Source organism: Dysidea avara, chromosome 1, assembly GCF_963678975.1.
Source record: "Dysidea avara chromosome 1, odDysAvar1.4, whole genome shotgun sequence".
Lineage (NCBI taxonomy): Eukaryota > Metazoa > Porifera > Demospongiae > Dictyoceratida > Dysideidae > Dysidea > Dysidea avara.
The window spans coordinates 44262181-44280759 of record NC_089272.1 but is presented as its reverse complement, the minus strand read 5'-3'; the positions used below and the strand labels follow the sequence as shown (position 1 = coordinate 44280759).

The 18579-nt window shown below is 37.8% G+C and overlaps 1 pseudogene; it reads right to left on the bottom strand.

Annotated features, from left to right (window-relative positions):
* Positions 1–16388: 16388 nt before the first annotated feature.
* Positions 16389–18134, bottom strand: LOC136242001 (uncharacterized; annotated as a pseudogene).
* Positions 18135–18579: the final 445 nt, after the last annotated feature.

The window sequence follows — 18579 nt, the reverse complement described above, 5'->3', positions numbered from 1 at the left end:
GGTTTTAAATTACTGAAAAACTACTAAAATAACAAACAATTAACTGTTCCATATACTGGGGATATACCACTGTAGTAAACTAAGATACTTCAAGCAGTGATTATCATAGACGTACTTAGCTATGTATGCATAGCAAAAAATAGTAGTGGCTGTTGTGTAGTACGCATGTATGATAGCTATGTACTTACACTAGAGATACTGAATAATTGTTGGATCAGAAAGCTAACAGCATACCGGGTACTAATTTTATTATTAACCATCTTTTATCAACCTACAAGTGTATAAATATAGTTATAGCTTACCTATGGTTATACTAGGTGACACTCTGGTTGTATTCACCATCACTTCTTTTCCTTCTCCCTGACACATTCCCACACTAGGAACAACACTGATCCTATATGATGTATTAGTGGTTAGTCCATTAATAGTGTACTGAGTATCATTAGTGATGTGTGACATTATCACATCACCAGTTGAAGATGATAATGATATAGTATAAGTCACACTACCAACTGATGTACTGATCCATGATATAGTGATGAAGGTGGTGCCAGTATCCTCCACTGTGATGTTGATGAGTGATGGTGAGCCTATAACATACGTACATGAGCATAATTATAGAGTGATGTACCTATAATATGCATGTGTGTAGATCAATATGACTGTTGCATGCAAACTTGTATGCTGAATATTCTATACAGGGGCGGATCCAGAGTCTGGAAAGAGGGGGGCACCTTGCTGAAAAAAAGTTGAAGAGCAAAAAAAAAAAAAAAAGGTCACAACAATAATAGCTAGTTATCCTTTACCAAATATATTATATCACGTATGTTAAGTAAAATAAAATCCTATTTATAGCTTCCTAAGTAAGCTACACTTTCCCATGAACACTGTGACTGCTTTATTAGAGTGATTGACTGCTCTATTAGAGTATCTCGATCTTATATACATTTTTTTAAGGGAGGGGGGGCACGTGCCCCTGTACCCCCCTGGATCCGCCACTGCTATAAACACTGTGATTATCAGTAACCATATAATTATTATGAACATGATTAAGGTTTGCAAAATTGTGTTCAAATTATCTGCACTGTATATTGTTTGTCTTGATAATTGCTGTATATATAGCTACTGTATGACAGATCACAAAACAAGATTAAGTACAAAATAACAATTAGCTATTTAATTAAGACACTTTTTAGGATAAATAAACCTCAAGGATTCCGATTCTGGCATAAGTTTCATGCTATGACCTTTATTAGACCCAATAATCAATAATAGTTTAAATTGGAAGAGCGAAAAAAGCATAAATTGAGGTAGAATGCTTCAGTATATACTTGTAGAAACTTGCATAAGGCAAGATGAAACTTGCATATTTGATGAGGTAGCAGTATGTGCATGATCATGCAGGAATATTGAGATTTAGTATAAATTAGGGCCCAAATGAACTTGGATTGTCAGGGTTCGACCATTCATCAACTAAAGTTCACGAATCTTTCAAACTTTTAAATGGGCCTGGTTCCTCTTTACAAATTATAAATCACAGCATATTAAATGTTAAATGCATGTCTCAAAAGTTTGCAACACACACATACAGTTGTATTGACTCAACAGTTTTATTGAGAAAACTTGAAATTGAATACTAAATGCTAAATGCTATATTCCTAGCCCTCTGATCGATCGAATTTAGTGCAAAGAAACACCGAAAAGCACATTATTTTTTTCTGCTGCATCAAGAAAAGGTATGTGGACTATATGGTTATTTTGGTATTATAGCCAAGCCCATTTTGGCCATAAACATGTAGGTTGTAACAAGAATAATGGAGACAGCTGAAGTACCATGCATGCTTCAGTTTGGTGAGCTTTGTAATCCAGTCACGGATGCCATTGGTTCCATTGAGAGGTGAGAGAGTATCAGGCAAAAGGCTCTCCTCTGGAAAGGTCTTGGAAAGTTTGGAAATGTTCATGAATGTGCAGATTGGGTGTAAGATCCAGTTGGACACTTTATTCATGATTCCTTCAGGATTGACTCTTAGCAATACCAAGAAACTAGAACAGGCTCAAAAGAGACAGAAGAAATGTGAGCTGGATGAATGCCAGTTACAGTCTTCATCTATAGCTGAGGTTAGTTCCCAAGACAAAGTTCCAGCTGCCAAGAGGCTGCAATCAAGTTTAGGGCTGATTCATGACAAAAACAAATGTGTTTGGTGTTGTAAACCAGAATCAGTAAAGCATCCAGTGTCAAAGCTTTTGTTGATTTCATATGACCATGCATGGGCTGCTTTCAAGAGCCACACAGTGGTCCTTGAAGATCAGAAAATGTGTGACAGAATCAACTGTCTGGTTGATTCTGCAGCTGATAAGCCCTATGCTCTTGAAATCAGGTATCATCACAAATGCTGGCTGAAGTATGTTTGGAAATTCCAGAAAATGAGTGAAGATGATAAGCTTCTGCAAATGCAGAACAATACTTATTGTGAGGTTCAGACTATGTTTTTTGACCACACTCGAAAGGTAATCTTTGAGGAGCATGAGTACTTCTCATTTTTGACAGTACTCATGTTCATCAATGATATTACCCTTCACGTGTGGTCAAAAAATAGTCTGAACCTCACGGATAAGTATTGTTCTGCATTTGCGGAAGCTTTTCATCTTCGCTCATTTTCTGGAATTTCCAAACATACTTCAGCCAGCATTTGTGATGATCAAGAGCATATAGGGCTGATTAGCTGCAGAATCAACCAGACAGTTGATTCTGTCACACATATTCTAATCTTCAAGGGCCACTGTGTGGCTCTTGAAAGCAGCCCATGCATGATCATATGAAATCAACAAAAGCTTTGACTCTGGATGCTTTGCTGATTCTGGTTTGCAACACCAAACACATAATTATGTTTTTGTCATGAATCAGCCCTAAACTTGATTGCAGCCTCTGGCAGCTGCAGCTTCATCTTGGGAACTAACCTCAGCTATGGATGAAGACTGTAACTGGCATTCATTCACCTCATGTTTCTTCTGTCTCTTTTGAGCCTGTTCTAGCTTCTTGGTATTGCTAAGTATCAATCTGCAGGAATCATGAATAAAGTGTCCAACTGGATCTTACACCCAATCTACGCATTCATAAACACTTCCAAACTTGTCAAGACCTTTCCAGAGGAGAGCCTTTTGCCTGATACTCTCTCACCTCTCAATGGAACCAATAGCATCCGTGACTGGATTACAAAGCTCACCAAACTGAAGCATGCATGGTACTTCAGCTGTCTCCATTATTCTTGTTACAACCTACATGTTTATGGCCAAAATGGGCTTGGCTATAATACCAAAATAACCATATAGTCCACATACCTTTTCTTGATGCAGCAGCAAAAAATAATGTGCATTTTGGTGTTTCTTTGCCACTAAATTCGATTGATCAGAGAGCTAGGAGTATAGCAGTTAGTACCGCATATTCTCGTATTATGAAAGGTGACTTACCCAATTTGATGACTTTAATTGACTGAACTAGTTGCTCAAAAATCTCTGTATTTATACTAAATCTCAATATTCCTGCATGATCATGCACATACTGCTACCTCATCAAATGTGCAGGTTTCATCTTGCCTTATGCAAGTTTCTACATGTATATACTGAAGCATTTACCTCGATTTTACACTTTTTTGCTCTTCCAATTTAAATTATTATTGATTATTGGGTCTAAAATAAAGGCCATAGCATGCCAGAATTGGAATCCTTGAGGTTTATTTATCCTAAAAAGTGTCTTTGTGCACTATTGCATGCAGCATACCCTGATTTTAGGTTGCACTAACAGCAATTTTAATTTTGCACCATAACAAAAAATTCCGGGGTTATTTGGGAGGGACCCGGAAACTAAATTTTCCATAAATGACCTCAAGAAGTGAAATCAATCATCAAAACATGTTAGCCAAAGAGTGGTCACAGAATTGCCATATTGACTGTACTATAATATTGTATATTTCTGGCATGTGCAGAGCCAAAATAAAGGTTGTATTTTCCAATATCGCTAAGTATATAAATTTCACCATTACTTTATAATAATTAAAGGTGTGAGTTACATTGAAGAAATGCTTAGATCTGTTCACCTAGCTTGCTAGTAATTTGTGTTTTTTTTTGTTTTAATTAGGAAGGATCACGACTTTTTGTAACACCTATATACATAAGTGTTTAGCATGGGTGACTTCTTTTTTGAAAGTTATACTGATTTAGAATTGAATGTTTCCTGTAAGTCATTCTGAGAAGCTCACCCTTTAGAGGGTTGAGTACCATTTTCCATTCATCAGCCCATTTCAGGATAATCTAAATCTTTATTTAACAAGTTGATGTTTGCTACTTATAAAAACCAGGCGTTATGCAGCTAGCTAACTCATCTGGAATTAACTATGCTTTGCTATTTTAGCTAATAGGCTTTGGTTTTTTTGTAACAATACATCAATTAATTCAATTGAGTTTTTTTTATTTTTGCAATTTTTCAATTACATTGCTATGCACTACTACGTAAGGAAGCACTTGTTAAACAAACCGCTTTGATCAAACAACATAATTATTATGCACAGATAGAACTATCTTTTAAACTGTTTTACAGTTTGTTTTTCCTGCTAATTCTCTCGGAGCTGCTCTTCATTATTGTTTGTGTATGTAAGGACACTCCCTTTCAACTCAAAGGAATAGGCTAGTCTACAAGGTCTGTACCATTTTTTTCAGTTGTTAAATGTCTGTAGAACCGGTAATTCACCAAGTCTAAGGAGAGTGGCCACCCCTGTATTTCAGACCACCAAAAAGAAACCACCTCAGAGCTGTTTGAGAGTTTAATACAGATTTCATTATTATTTTTGCTACTTTATACATGCAAGCTACTTTTATAACAGTATTGCTCACTTTGGTGCATACGGACAAACATAGATAGGTAGGTACAGAGAATTGTGGAATTTTTGCAATACAGGAAGTCAGTAGAAATGTGATGTATCAAAGTTGTGGTCACATCATAGTGACAAAGTTGATGGATCATGATTTCCGGTTGGCGCTTTACGGTTTTACTACAAACATTCCACAAACCTCTGTACATACACACACACACACACACACACACACACACACACACACACACACACACACCCATGACAACAGTTAGTAAACTAGGCACATGCCTTGTTTAACCAGTAACTGGTAGTATAAAGTAACACATCATTTGATTTGATTAGTTGTTTATTTGTTAATTAGCAATCACCTGACTGGGTTTTAATGCTAATGTACAATTACAGTATAAGTAAGTGGTTACAATTACAAAGTGGGAATTGTTATCTGTTTAAATGTTTTGATATCAGGGTTGGATATTCCATTCAGAAAATAATAAATAAAACAAAGAAACAACATCACAAGGCCAGAAACTGCCATTTGAGCTCTCCATACCACCCAGAAAGACGTCTGTTAAAACCAACATTGAGTATACATATAGTTTGAGTAGTATTGAGGGTCAAAACTAGTAGTACGACAGTGTAGCCATCCACTGGTGGTGTTAGTTTGATTTTGCCTGATGTGCAATTTGGATCAGTTTTGTAAAATCTGGTCACAAATGGTACTAGCTACATACTCGCAAATATATACATACAGTACATATTAAGTAAGAGGTTTATAATGTTTGGTACTAGCTATAGCTCATTATAGACATTTAAATATCTCATACATGTGGACACATAAATTGCTGCTTCTCAAGACAAAATTGTGCTAATGAAATATCTATCTATATGTGCACTCTGTACTCATGCTTGTGGTATGTAAAACTTTAATTAATCATGATTGTGTGTACTTTGTGCATTAACACTCTGGTCAATGCCAGAATCCAGCTTACCTACAACTGTCAGAGTTCCTATAGAGCTCTCAATAATTCTATTCAACAATGCAAAACTACACTGATATGATGACTGGTTATCAGTCCCATCCACTGGACCAACTCTTAACACACTATTGTTTCCATTAAGTGGATCAACTATCCACTCCAGTCCATCATTAGTGTTAGTGATGATTTCACTTCCACTAATAATCTCATTACTAACTATCACTCCATTTCTATTCCTCTTAATGATTCTCCAGTTTGGTACAAAGTTAGGATCAGCTCCAGTAAATCCACATGTGCAATTTGTCACTTGATTGATACACACTGTTGTGTCTTGTGGACCATTAGTGATAGTGAGAGCTACAGATAAATAGTACATTCATACGTGTATGTGAGTGTATTATCATACAACCTCTGGAAACTTTCAAAAATTCTCCATATGATAGTAATACAATTTCAACAGAAGTTTAAAACTCCTTAAAGGAAAGAAAACGTTATAGCTAGCTACACACAGGTAGAAAACAGCACTAAATTCCACTATGTCCTACATAACTTTACTGACTTGCATTTTACTAACTTATATATACGTAGTTTGTGTGTACATGCATATTTTTACCGCTACATGGAATTTTCTACTAACCTGCTGATGCTGCTGCAATAAGACAAGTAATTATAATAAACACTTTATTATCCATATAGATTTCTGTGATATGTATCGAAAATTACTGTTCTTCTACAATTCAGAGTAACATTCCATGTAACTTTCTTTTACCCAAAATGACCAGACTTGTAGAGTTATATTGCATGCTGTTCTAATAGTGGTGATGTAATTTTACTTTATAAGGCAATAGGTAACAGGTGAAACCTGTCATGTACGGTTGTTTATGGCATTTGGGTAGTTGATAAATTATATTAGCCTATGAGTGGCTTCAAGATAGGCATTCAACCAATCTATTCAACACTAAAAATTATTTTAAATTGTTATCTATTCAAGTTAACATGTTCCTTTGGAAACCTTATCGTTACCTACATATACCAGATCAGAAATGCTTGTGCTACCACTGCTACACTTACTTATCAGAGCTGCATGTCAGTATTCAGCATGTGTGTTTAATATCATCCAAACATTTAAATAGGTTGTGGACATATGAACTTTCTTTCTATATAGACATTAAAAAAATTGTGTAGAGAAATCGAGTGATGTTACAGTCTATACAGGCACCTGATCTGGGATAAACTCAATATACTGTAGTTTTCATGTAGGTAACGATAAGGCTTCCAAAGGAACATGTTAATTAAACCACTAACTATTTGTTTTCTCTTTAAATGTATATGCAGTGGCGGATCTAGGAATTTTCAGGGGGGTTTCAGGTTCAGGAAGTTTTCAATAACAGGGCTGCCAACCTAGGAAACAGAAAAACCTTGAGACTTGGTCTTGACATCCAGAATGGACTGCTGTACCCACACATTATTATAGGCAGACACAGCAAGTTACAACAGCCCCCACGCCCATACATTGGGCAGGTAGGCCACCTTTACCATGTAACACATGCACATGCCCATCTTTATATGGGCATCAATATGGTATTTAAAACATGTTGTGCATCACTAGCTAATCTATGCATGGAATAGCTAGATCTGTAGTAAATGTGTGCATGAGTCTTATTTCACCAGCTAGCTAAATGTACTTACTCGGAAGCCACTGTGTTGGAACAATTACTCTTTTATTGCTGTGAAGTTGCAACACGTAACTGGACTATGGAACATTCTTGATTTATTTATTACTGTGTAGGACTCCATCAAGGAGTATAACACACAGATACAAAACAAAATCAAAGTAAATTCAGATGGTGTAACAAAACGTCCTTAAAACAGTTTATAGATGGCTGATTGACCACATCTTCTGGCAAAGTGTTCCATAATTTAATAGTGGATGGGAAAAAGGAAAATAAGTACGAGTTGATTCTTGCTTGTGGGATTCTGAAACGTTGTGAATGACCTCTGGTAACTGATGACATTGATGTTAATGAGATAGATGGAACTTCCATTTGACAATTGATTATCTTATAAAACATGACTAGTTTGCAAAATGTACGTCGTGATTCTAGAGGGCCAATTAAGTGATGTGAGCATGTTAGTAACACTACTTCTCCAGGAGTAATTGTTCATTGTATACCTTGCAGCACTACGTTGAATCTTTTCTATGGCACAAATATCAGATTGATATAAGCCACTAGGTGCTTATAATATCACGTGATGACTTAGAGATGTCAATTTCATCTTAGAGGCTGAAAGCAAATACGAACACATACCATTGGTATAGGCTACAAACCCAGGAAAGCAGGTGCCCTTGCGAGTGCCCTTGTATGGAGCCTCTTGTGTGATACGTACACCAAGCGCTTCAGAGTTGGTATTCTCATCAGAGTTCTGACCGCTTAAAATCAGCTCCATATCTTGCTCCAAATACTCTCCAATGTATTGGTATTAAATAGAAGGCCTAAGGCGAATCCTTGCCACAATTCCCGCCTTTATAATCACGTGATCTTGTCTCTATTATTAGTTGTACCGCAATTACGTACCCGGGGAAATCCCCTGAGAACTAGGATGGGTATTCTGAGAGCTTTGACTCTGGCCTGAGTTAAGAAATCCGGTGAGTTTTACGGTGATGATCCGTGAGAATTGGTAGGCTTAACAAATATCCGTGAGTTTAGAGCTATTGCTTGAGCTTGGTAGTGAAATTGTGAGTCTCACGGTAAACCCGTGAGGGTTGGCAGGCCTGCAATAATAATTATACAACCAAGTACTAAGAATAATACGAAACGCGGTTAAAATTACGTCATAAATAAATAAATAATTAATGTTTGAGAAAACTACGAGGTCTAGAGACATGAACTAACCGGGGATAGATTCGCCTGTGAATGAAGGCACAAACGTATAATCGTCGCTCCTGTTTGTGCTGATGACTTGACCATACGTGTAATTCTATATAACGCCCAGTACCACACCCTTGCTTAATTACTTACATATTGCGCGAAGAAGATTAGTGATGCCCGTGCAGGAGAGCCAGAAGCCACTTGTGTAAACAAGAAGATTACAAGTAAGTTTTTATGTTTGTAACATCTCAAGTCTCCATGCCAGCTGCCAGTGGATTCATTCACGTAAATAAACAATACAAGAAAACATTAAACTGACATATGCCACGCTCTTTACAATAAGCTTACAGTTACATATAAAATACAAGTAAACAATTTTGTCTAGTGCAGCTGGCATGGCGAACTTTCTTTGTGTTGGTGTCAGGCAATTCAATACGTGCTTAATCTTTTTTGCCTTCACCTGGCGTAGCTACTAGGCTCTAGTGGCTTGGCTGTCTTCCTTTATCTGGTTCATCTGGCTTGCATACGCCTACAGCATTGTGTAGCTATCTCCTGAAAGTTGTGTATGCATAACTATAGTGTGTCACCCATCACTGTGCCATTGCTACATCACTGATGAACCTTACTTAGCTCTAGTTGATGTTGATATGCATTGCTGTATATTGGCTAATAATTTTTATCTGCATGGTGATGTTGCCTATAATGTATTGCTGCATACAATACTGCAATAATGTATAGTTCTCTCCTGTATGTTTTGTATACATATACTTTGTACACATCACTGTGCCATTACCACACCAATGATGTACTGGCACTTAGCTACTGGTGGCCTTTAGTTACGATGCCACTATTGTGTTATATCTGTCACTACTGTGACATATTGAGTTGATTTGGAGATAATGCATTCACCACCTAATAGCCTCACCGGGGGGCTGTCACGTTGGTGTATGTACTTGGTTGTATGTGACGCGGTCCTAGTAATAATAATAATAATAATAATAATGTTTTGCAGAATAGTAATTCTGAGGGTCTACCAGTGACCTACACTGATAGCCTAACATACATTAAAATAATAACTATACACTAACATCTACATACCAGTCACAAGTGGTTAAAATTGTTAGATGCAGGATTCTTGGAACAATGGGAACAGGGACAAAGGTAATGGAAACAACAGGGTGAATTGTCAAAGTTAGCTAGGAAATGATTCCATAAAAATTTCTTCAATTTCTGTTTTATTACAGTTAGTGATTGTGTATGATCAATTATTGGCAAAGAGTTCCATAGTCTAGGTAGGCGAAAAAAATAGGAGTTCATAGCTGCATTGGTATGGGCTGTCTTGTGGTGTAGGTTGATTCCAGAAGATCTAGTAGAACCAGTATTGAAGCTGACATAGTTCAGGATATTGAACTTATCTGTAGGAGTTTTAAGTGATTTGATGAAAAAGAGGATGTCAGATATTTCATAAATATACATCAATGGCAACATACCAAGTTAGTCCTGTAGTCTGAAGTGTAATCAGAGAGTATGAATTTAGTAGCACGCCTTTGTACCTTCTCAATTAATTCTATGTCTTTCAACAAATTAGGTCTCCACAATGTGGAGCAGTATAACAATTTAGATCTCGCTAATGATATGTATAGGGATTTTCTAGCCTGAGGACAATGCGAATCCTTGAATACTCTGCGTAGCAGTCCAAGTGACTTGTAGACTTTAGAGGAAATCATTTCATAATGCTTTCTCCATGACAATGGGTTAGTGAAAATAATCCCTAGGTCTTTGCAACTGGGTGATTCATTGATTATATGGTCATTTATGATGTACTGAGAGTTGAATTTACGATGGAAGCTCATGAATACGAATTTAGAGAGGTTAAATGACAGATGATTGTTAATAGTCCAATTAAATAAAGAGTTGAGGTCTTCTTGAAGCTGCTGTATGTCCAGTATGGAAATGATTTGCCGAAAGCACTTTGTATCATCTGCAAATTCAAGTAGTTGAGATGTGATGGTAGATGGCAGATCATTTACAAAGATCAGGAAAAGCAAAGGACCCAGAATGCTTCCCTGGGGAACACCAGAGATTACAGGTAGGCAATCTGACAGGTGCTTAAATAGCTGTTAAACCAATTCCATAGAGTGTCTGTGATTCCTATGTTCCATAATGTAACCAATAATTCATTGTGGGGCACACTATCAAAGGCTTTCCTGAAGTCAATGTAGATGGTGTCTATTTCTTCCCTTGAAGTGATTAGCTGATGAAAGTAGATGAGAAGTTGTTGTTGAGTTGAAGCGTTACTTTGAAAACCAAATTGATGCGGAGTGATGGAGGGAGCTATTGTATTTATCACTTTGTCATAAACTAATCTTTCTAGCACTTTAGAGATGACACAAAGGAGTGAAATTGGTCGATAGTTGGCAACAGAAGTTTTGTCTCCAGATTTGAACACAGGAATTATTTTGTGTGTTTTCCATTCAGAGAGTAAGTTTCCGCTACGTAAGCTGGTTGTGAAAAGGTGATGGATGGGTAAAGCAAGGGCGAAAGCACAGTTCTTTAAGATGACAGGTGCGATGTTGTCAATTCCTCTAGCCTTGTTCGGGTTGAGGTTGTTGAGAGCATCTATCACTTCTTGCTCTGTGAGGTTGATCGAGTCCAGATGATTTACAGGAACAGTTAAATGAGTTGTATCAGGTAGACAGTAGTCACTTGAGGTAAAAATGGAGTAAAAGTACTGATTAAAAAGTTCAGCTTTATCAAGGTCAGCATCAGCTGTTGTAGCGTTATGGTGAAGTTGAGGGGGAAGGACGTGTGACTTGGTGAACTCTCCAATAAATTGAAAAATTTTTGGATCATTATTGGTAGAAAAGTTGTATATAAGATCCTGTTCATATCTAGACTTGGCTGCAATGTTGGAAGATTGGAAGGATTGTTGAGCTTTTGATAATTGTTGAAAGTTATTAGCTGTTGGATTTTTAGTATATTTGCGCTGAATTGTACGAAGACACTTGAGAGAGTGACGTAACTGAGGAGTAAACCAGGATGGAAATTGACAGGTACGTATCCTTGTCTTAGGGATAAATAGATCCACACCATACATGATATAACTCCTCAGGATGTGCCATATTTCTTCAACATCAGATGAATTGTAAAGTAGATTAAGGTCACAGTTAAGTAAGTATTCGTTAAATCCGTGATAGTCACCTCTGTTAAAGTTAAATACTTCCTTGATGGTTGAGGATGGCACAGGAAGTTTAAAACTAGCCGTGAATGTTATTAAGCTGTGGTCAGATGCTATACATTGTAAATTTTGGGGGTGCACTGTCAGTAGTGTCACATATTCAGGGCTGTTTGTTAGAACAAGGTCAAGTATGTTGCCACAAGTGTGGGTAGATGATTCCACTAGCTGCGTTAAGGTAGACTCAAAGACAAACTCACAGAAATTATTGGAAACTGGTGAGTCACTATTGAGAGTTGGCCAGTCAATGTCTGGCAAGTTGAAATCCCCAAGGATTAGGACTGGAGTGGATAAGGCAGTGATTGTTGATAAGTAATTAACAAGATCAGTATGGAGTTCTGCAGAGGAGTTAGAAGGTACATAAGCCATACATATAGTAATGTCTGAATCACTAAAGGAGATAGACACAGCTCCCATTTCTAAGTTGTCAGGACTTGGAATCTGTTTACAAGAAAGTTTGTTGTCTATTGCCAACAGGACACCACCGCCTCGTGATCTTTTGTCTTTCCTGTAAATTGAATAGCCTTGTGGTAGGGTTTCAGAATCTGTAATAGTGTCAGATAACCAGGTTTCAGATAAGCCAATGATTTGGAAGTCATGTGAGTATATGAAACTTTGAAAAAAGGTAAATTTTTAGCCAAGCTCCTGCAATTCTGTACACAGACATTGGGCCCTGAAGGGCCGAGTCATGCTGAGGTAGTTGGCACATTAGAAGTGTCCATGGGAGTGGTAACCTTAGGGAGGGCTGTACTGAGAGTGCTGTCAGAGGTCTTACTGGTTGGAGTGGGTGTGAACCCTGACTTATCGGCTTGGTCATACACTTTGCCATTGACATAGAGCTTATTGCCATGAATTTTTATGTCTGATTTTGAAGTCTTTGCTTGGATCAAAGACCACCTAGCTTTTAACAAATGGGATTCAACAGCTCTTGCTTCCTTTGAGAGGTCAGCTTTGATGACATAAGGTGGTTTCACCTGTGCCCTTCTTGATAAAATGGTGGTGACATCTGAGGACCTGTTTAGAGTTACAAGAAGTGGCCTGGGACGACCTGTGTGGTTGTATTTACCAAGTCTTATGGTGTCTCTTATGGAATAAGGTTGGATGGAATTATCCAAATCAGTGAGGACTTTGGTTGAATTGTCCAGATCAGATTTCTCTCTTTCTGTCTTCCTAGTACCTTTGAATCATTCAGGGAGCCCAAATAGGACAATATTGAATTTTCTGGCTGAGTCGTGATCAGGCATGGTACTTGCTACAGGTACAGATGGTAATGAAGTACTAGATTGTGAATTTGAGCTAGAAGCAGCTGTTGCAGTCAATAACTGTGATGCCACTTAACTATAGTCCAGCTGGGGTTGTTAACTCAGTCTTATATCTTAAGTGGCCTATAGCTACATAGATATAATCAATCCAAAACATTGTTTCATAGTTGATCCAGGACTTTGCAGAAAGTTTTGAAGCAAGAGCACTAAAGCGGTAAATACTTTTAGAGGCGCTTAACACGCTTCAATGCCTTTACGCCATACTTAGTGATTTCAAAGGTAAAAGTATGAAATTTGTTCATTAGAAAAGTCCCAATGTGACACACTATGCATAACTGTTGGTGATTTTAAGAATCGTAGGGGCTCGCGCAATTTATCCACCACTGGTATGGTTTCACTACTCAGATTAATAGGAAAATGAGCCTGCATGAACAAAAGCAACTGCAGAGTGGATGTTAATACACCCTTATAAATAGGTCATAGACATGGAGAACAATGTAGCAAGGAAGGATATAGCTATTATGCAGTTTTTATACCCCCCAAAAGCAAGGGTGGATTTAGAGGGGGTGCATGGGAGCTGAAGCACCCCTCCTCCAAAATATTAATATGTGCTAACTAGAAAGATAGTAGAAGCAGAATACTATTATAATAGTAGAATATAGCTGTAGTAGTCACTGTGACAATTAATACAGTGATAATCTAAGCTGAAGAAAAGTTTAAGCTTCACCTCACACATAACATGGAACTTGTATCATGGACGGAACTGTTCAAAATGAGTAGAGTTCAAATCTTTTCTGGGCCTGTTATTTTTCTCAATTTATATCTGATTTCATTATTTTCTACAACAATATTGTAGTTGTAGATACCATACAGCATTAGTCTCGCGTAGCCAGACCCTATTTCTCTGCACGGGGTTTATCGATTGGAAATTATAAGCGCCTGCTCCAAAAGGGTCTGGGGACTCTACAATAGAAAAGTTCTGTCAGCAAATCACCTCTGGATGGGTGAGCGTTGATTGGCCCTAAACCACTTTCAAAAGAGGTGTGGATGACCACAGTTGGCTTCATCATCAGCTAAAGGCAAGGCTTCAGCCTGTTCAGACTCTACAACAAAGGTAAAAGAGCTGACGAGTGTCTGATATACGAGGTGATATTATTATTACTAGACAGATGCTATAGCATCGAGGGGCGAGCCTGATCAAGTTAAGTAGTGATGCTCATGCATTATAATGGATTGAGATGATATTGCCACAAAAAATGAATAATTGCAAAGTACATAAAGCAATAATTGTACAAGTGTCATGTAATAAGCAGTACGTTCATGACGCAACCTGTGATACAGAAGTAACTGTGTCCTTTGAATTAATGGTATACACCAGCACAGGTGCTGATAGCAACTGGTCTTCAAGGTCGATGCTGCTTGTGTGAGGCACTGCATACGCTAAGATCTGATTGATAATATCATTGAAAATGGTGACTTTATATTCTTTGTTTTTGTCATCTTCGAGGATAACTCGTGCGACAGTTTTCTTCGGACATTTAGCCATCTTCATTTTAGCGCTACACTTGCCACAGATTACAAGAATCGAGTTGGACCCAGTCACCTTAGCATTGCAGTTTCTGCAGCTTGCATATGAGTCGTTGCTGATGATGGTTACCAGGTCTGCTGTAATAATTTTGAGACTTCCGGAGCCCATAAATATGCTTTCGTCTGCAGTATCACCAATGTCATCTATGTGCTGAATTTCACTGTGCTCTCCAAGTGATATATATTTAGCACCATTAAAAGACCTGACTGTGACATTCAGAAGCTGGTATGAATACTGTTCTTCTAAAACACCGACCTGTTGTTGCCACAAGACACCACGACATATATTTGTAGTATCAGCGAGTGTGAAATCTTGCTTTTGCAGTGGCGTAAAATCAGGTGCTTTTCCTTTGATGTTTTCAGCAGGAGAGATTGACTGCACTTTTCCCTTTAGGTTAATCCGTTGCATCTCCTTTAAATCTGTTAGTTGCTCAATGGTTTGCAAATTGGAAACGTTGGCTAGTAGTGACTTGTGTGTTAGTTCATCAACTTTGATTTTTTTTGGTGAATTTGTAATGGAGGACCTACTATTTGTCTGTATTTCAAAATCGTCAGCTCTATTTCGTTTGACAGAACAATTGTTGATGGCAACTTCTCGCTTGGTTTTAAAAGCATCTTCGACATCTTGTCTTAATCTTGGCTCAAATGAAACCATACAAACCGTCTTAGATCCATCGCTGAAATTCGTTTCGAAATATTGCACATCAGGCCTGTTGCGACTTTTCTTTATCGGCGATACTCCTCCAACGAAAACGCCATGCACTGTCGCAGACTTGCACTCTTCAATATCACAAACATCCATTTCTCCTGCCATCTTTACAGAGATATTACGCGAAGGTACGACAGTTTAGCTCTAAGCTGCTGAACACGTGCAACCAAGCAAGTAATTCAATCTCGAATAGGTGCAGACCAGTAAAACCAGTTTGTACACGTGGTAGGTAGTAGTCAAAGCAGTTTATAGCTGCAATTTGCACATGGATTCGTAATTTAATCTCAGTACTGTAATATGGAAACGGAATGCCTTTGGGTTTACGAATGTCAACAGCGAGGGAGCCCACATATCTTTGGACTTGGATTTTTAGTTAACTCTATGGAATCTGAAGAGGAGACGAGCTTGCAAGAGCATGATGTTAGACGAAGCGAACAGTGGGAGTTGGAATTAGACTCAGCTAGCCTGCAGTCACAGGTGGAAACTAATCCTGTTTATTATATAAACATTTTTAAAACTTGGAGCTCTAATTATTGTAGTATTCTTATTGTAATAATTGTAGTGTATTACTAAGCAGTATTTTCAATGGTATGATGCACTATGTTTGAATCTATGTTATAAATTTGAAGAGGTAAATATTGATTTTGCAACTATTGTAACATACCATCAAGGGTTAGAAATGCGGCATTACACAATGAATTGTGGCATAATATTGGAATATGCTGAAGACACATGTTTACAAATCCAAGACACAATGGAATAATTCTATAAGTATAAATATGCATGATATACATGCATGTAGAAACAATCCAGATGCAATTCATCGAAATAATGAAACGCTCATTGATACAGGTGATTGCATATTTGCTGTAAATGTAATCTATGCAGTAAGTGATGGCGTCTTTATGGAAAACAGTGGTGTATCCATTGAGCTAGGTGAAGGTGTGCTCAATATATTCTCTGATGTAGGTGATGGTGTGTTTATTGAAAATGTATTCTCCGATGTAGGCGATGGTGTGTTCATTGAAAATGTATTCTCTGATGTAGGTGATGGTGTCTTTATTGAAAATGTATTCTCCGATGTAGGTGATGGTGTCTTCATTGAAAATGTATTCTCCCATGTAGGTGATGGTGTCTTCATTGAAAATGTATTCTCCAATGTAGGTGATGATGGTGTCTTCATTGAAAATGTATTCTCCGATGTAGGCGATGGTGTCTTCATTAGAACAGGTGATGGCGTATTTATAAAAAATGCATTTTCTGATATAGGTGATGGAGTATCATTTAGCGATATAATTGATGGTGTATTTATTGATGGAGGTGAAGGTGTACCCATTGAAAATGATGTCTGAGGAGATAGTGCCATAATTGAAGGAGATGATATACTCGGTGGTACAGGTGATCGTGTATTTATTGGTGGAGGAGAAGGAGTACTCATCGTAAAATTATTCACTGACATACGTAATGGTGCTATGATTGATGAACTCTGTGATGTCATTGATGTTTGATTATCAAGTTCGAGTGTTGTATTCACGTCGTCTTCATTACTATTAGTAGTCAAAGATGTTTCAGTACACTGTAGTGCTGTAGTAGTTTCGATAGAGTGTAGACGACAGTCTTCTTGTATCCGCTCTTGCAAGTGCTTACTCTTACTCAAGTTTGAAAGGCGTTCATATGGAAAGGGTGCAGTAAAAAGGAGATCTTTTAAGCTTCGCACACGAGAACATGCTACATAACTCAATCCTGATGAAAATTCCTTTTTACCAATATCAATGACCACTTTGTTCAAGGTGAGACCTTGAGCTTTATGTATGGTAACAGCCCAAGCAAGTTTTAAGGGAATTTGTAATCGTGAGCAATTTGAAGCACCAGTAACCCAAGTACGTCGAACTGGCGTTATTGGTACTGTTAGGTTTGGAAAAGTTGGGCCAGTGTATTTATCAAATTTAACCATTACTGCAAGTGGCAAGTCAGGTGGGCCTCCTGTTTCATATAGTATGGATACTATGGTTCCTACGGCTCCATTGACAAGACCAACTTCTACCCACAAATTTGTAATAAGCATTACACGAGCTCCAACTGCTATATGTACAATAGGATCTAGACCTCCTGCATCATCTGAAGATCCTTTAGATGCATTCTGTCCACTATGCAATGCTTTAATGGAAGCTATAGGTCTATTTATAGCATGAAGTTGATCAATGTTGTACTCTACAACTGCATCTTTAGTAGGGAAAAGGTGCAAAGCATCCTGAAATGGTGATAGATCTTCCATGTGTGCAGGAGTGTGTTTCATCAATTCTTCCCAATCAGAAATTGTTGTATTACCATCTCTTAAGCGGAGAAGAATATTACGAAAAAGATGCTGCTCATGACTTTCTCCCGACTGGCGCATAATTTGACTCAAAACAATAGCTTTGGTAAAAAAGTGGTATGTGGAACTTCCAAGATCGGACAAATCATTACGAGACTGAGTAGTGTAGAGTGGCAAGTCCATCACGGGGGGTAACTGACCAAAGTCTCCAAATAATATACATGAGCGACCTCCTAACATCTCATGGGCATTATGGGGAAATATTTGTCAAAGGCGTCGGTCAACCTGTCCAAACATTTTCCTTCCCACCATCGACAATAATCAAATAGTTCATTTCTAAAAGTGATTGTTGCATATTGTGCAACTTTTGACCTTCGAGATCCTTAAAATCTCCTCTTGTTGGTAAACCAAACAATGTATGCAATGTAAAACCTTGAATATTATAAGAAGCTACACCAGTTGGTGCACATACACGAAGCTGATTCTGTAAAAGAAGCTTCAAGCAATTGATCAGATATGATTTCCCCATTCCAGCAGTTCCAGAAACAATGAGATATAGTGGTGATGTGCTATCACTTACAAAATGGTTAGAAACACAGTTATATGCTTGAAGCTGTTTTGTGTGCAATTGGGTTGGATCAGCATTGAAACTTACCGTGTGATCTACTGCTGATTGTCTATGAGATGAAATGAAGGATGGGATCTCTCCAAGGTTGTTGTACAGCCTTGAACTGTTGGTCCAATCAACACCATCATG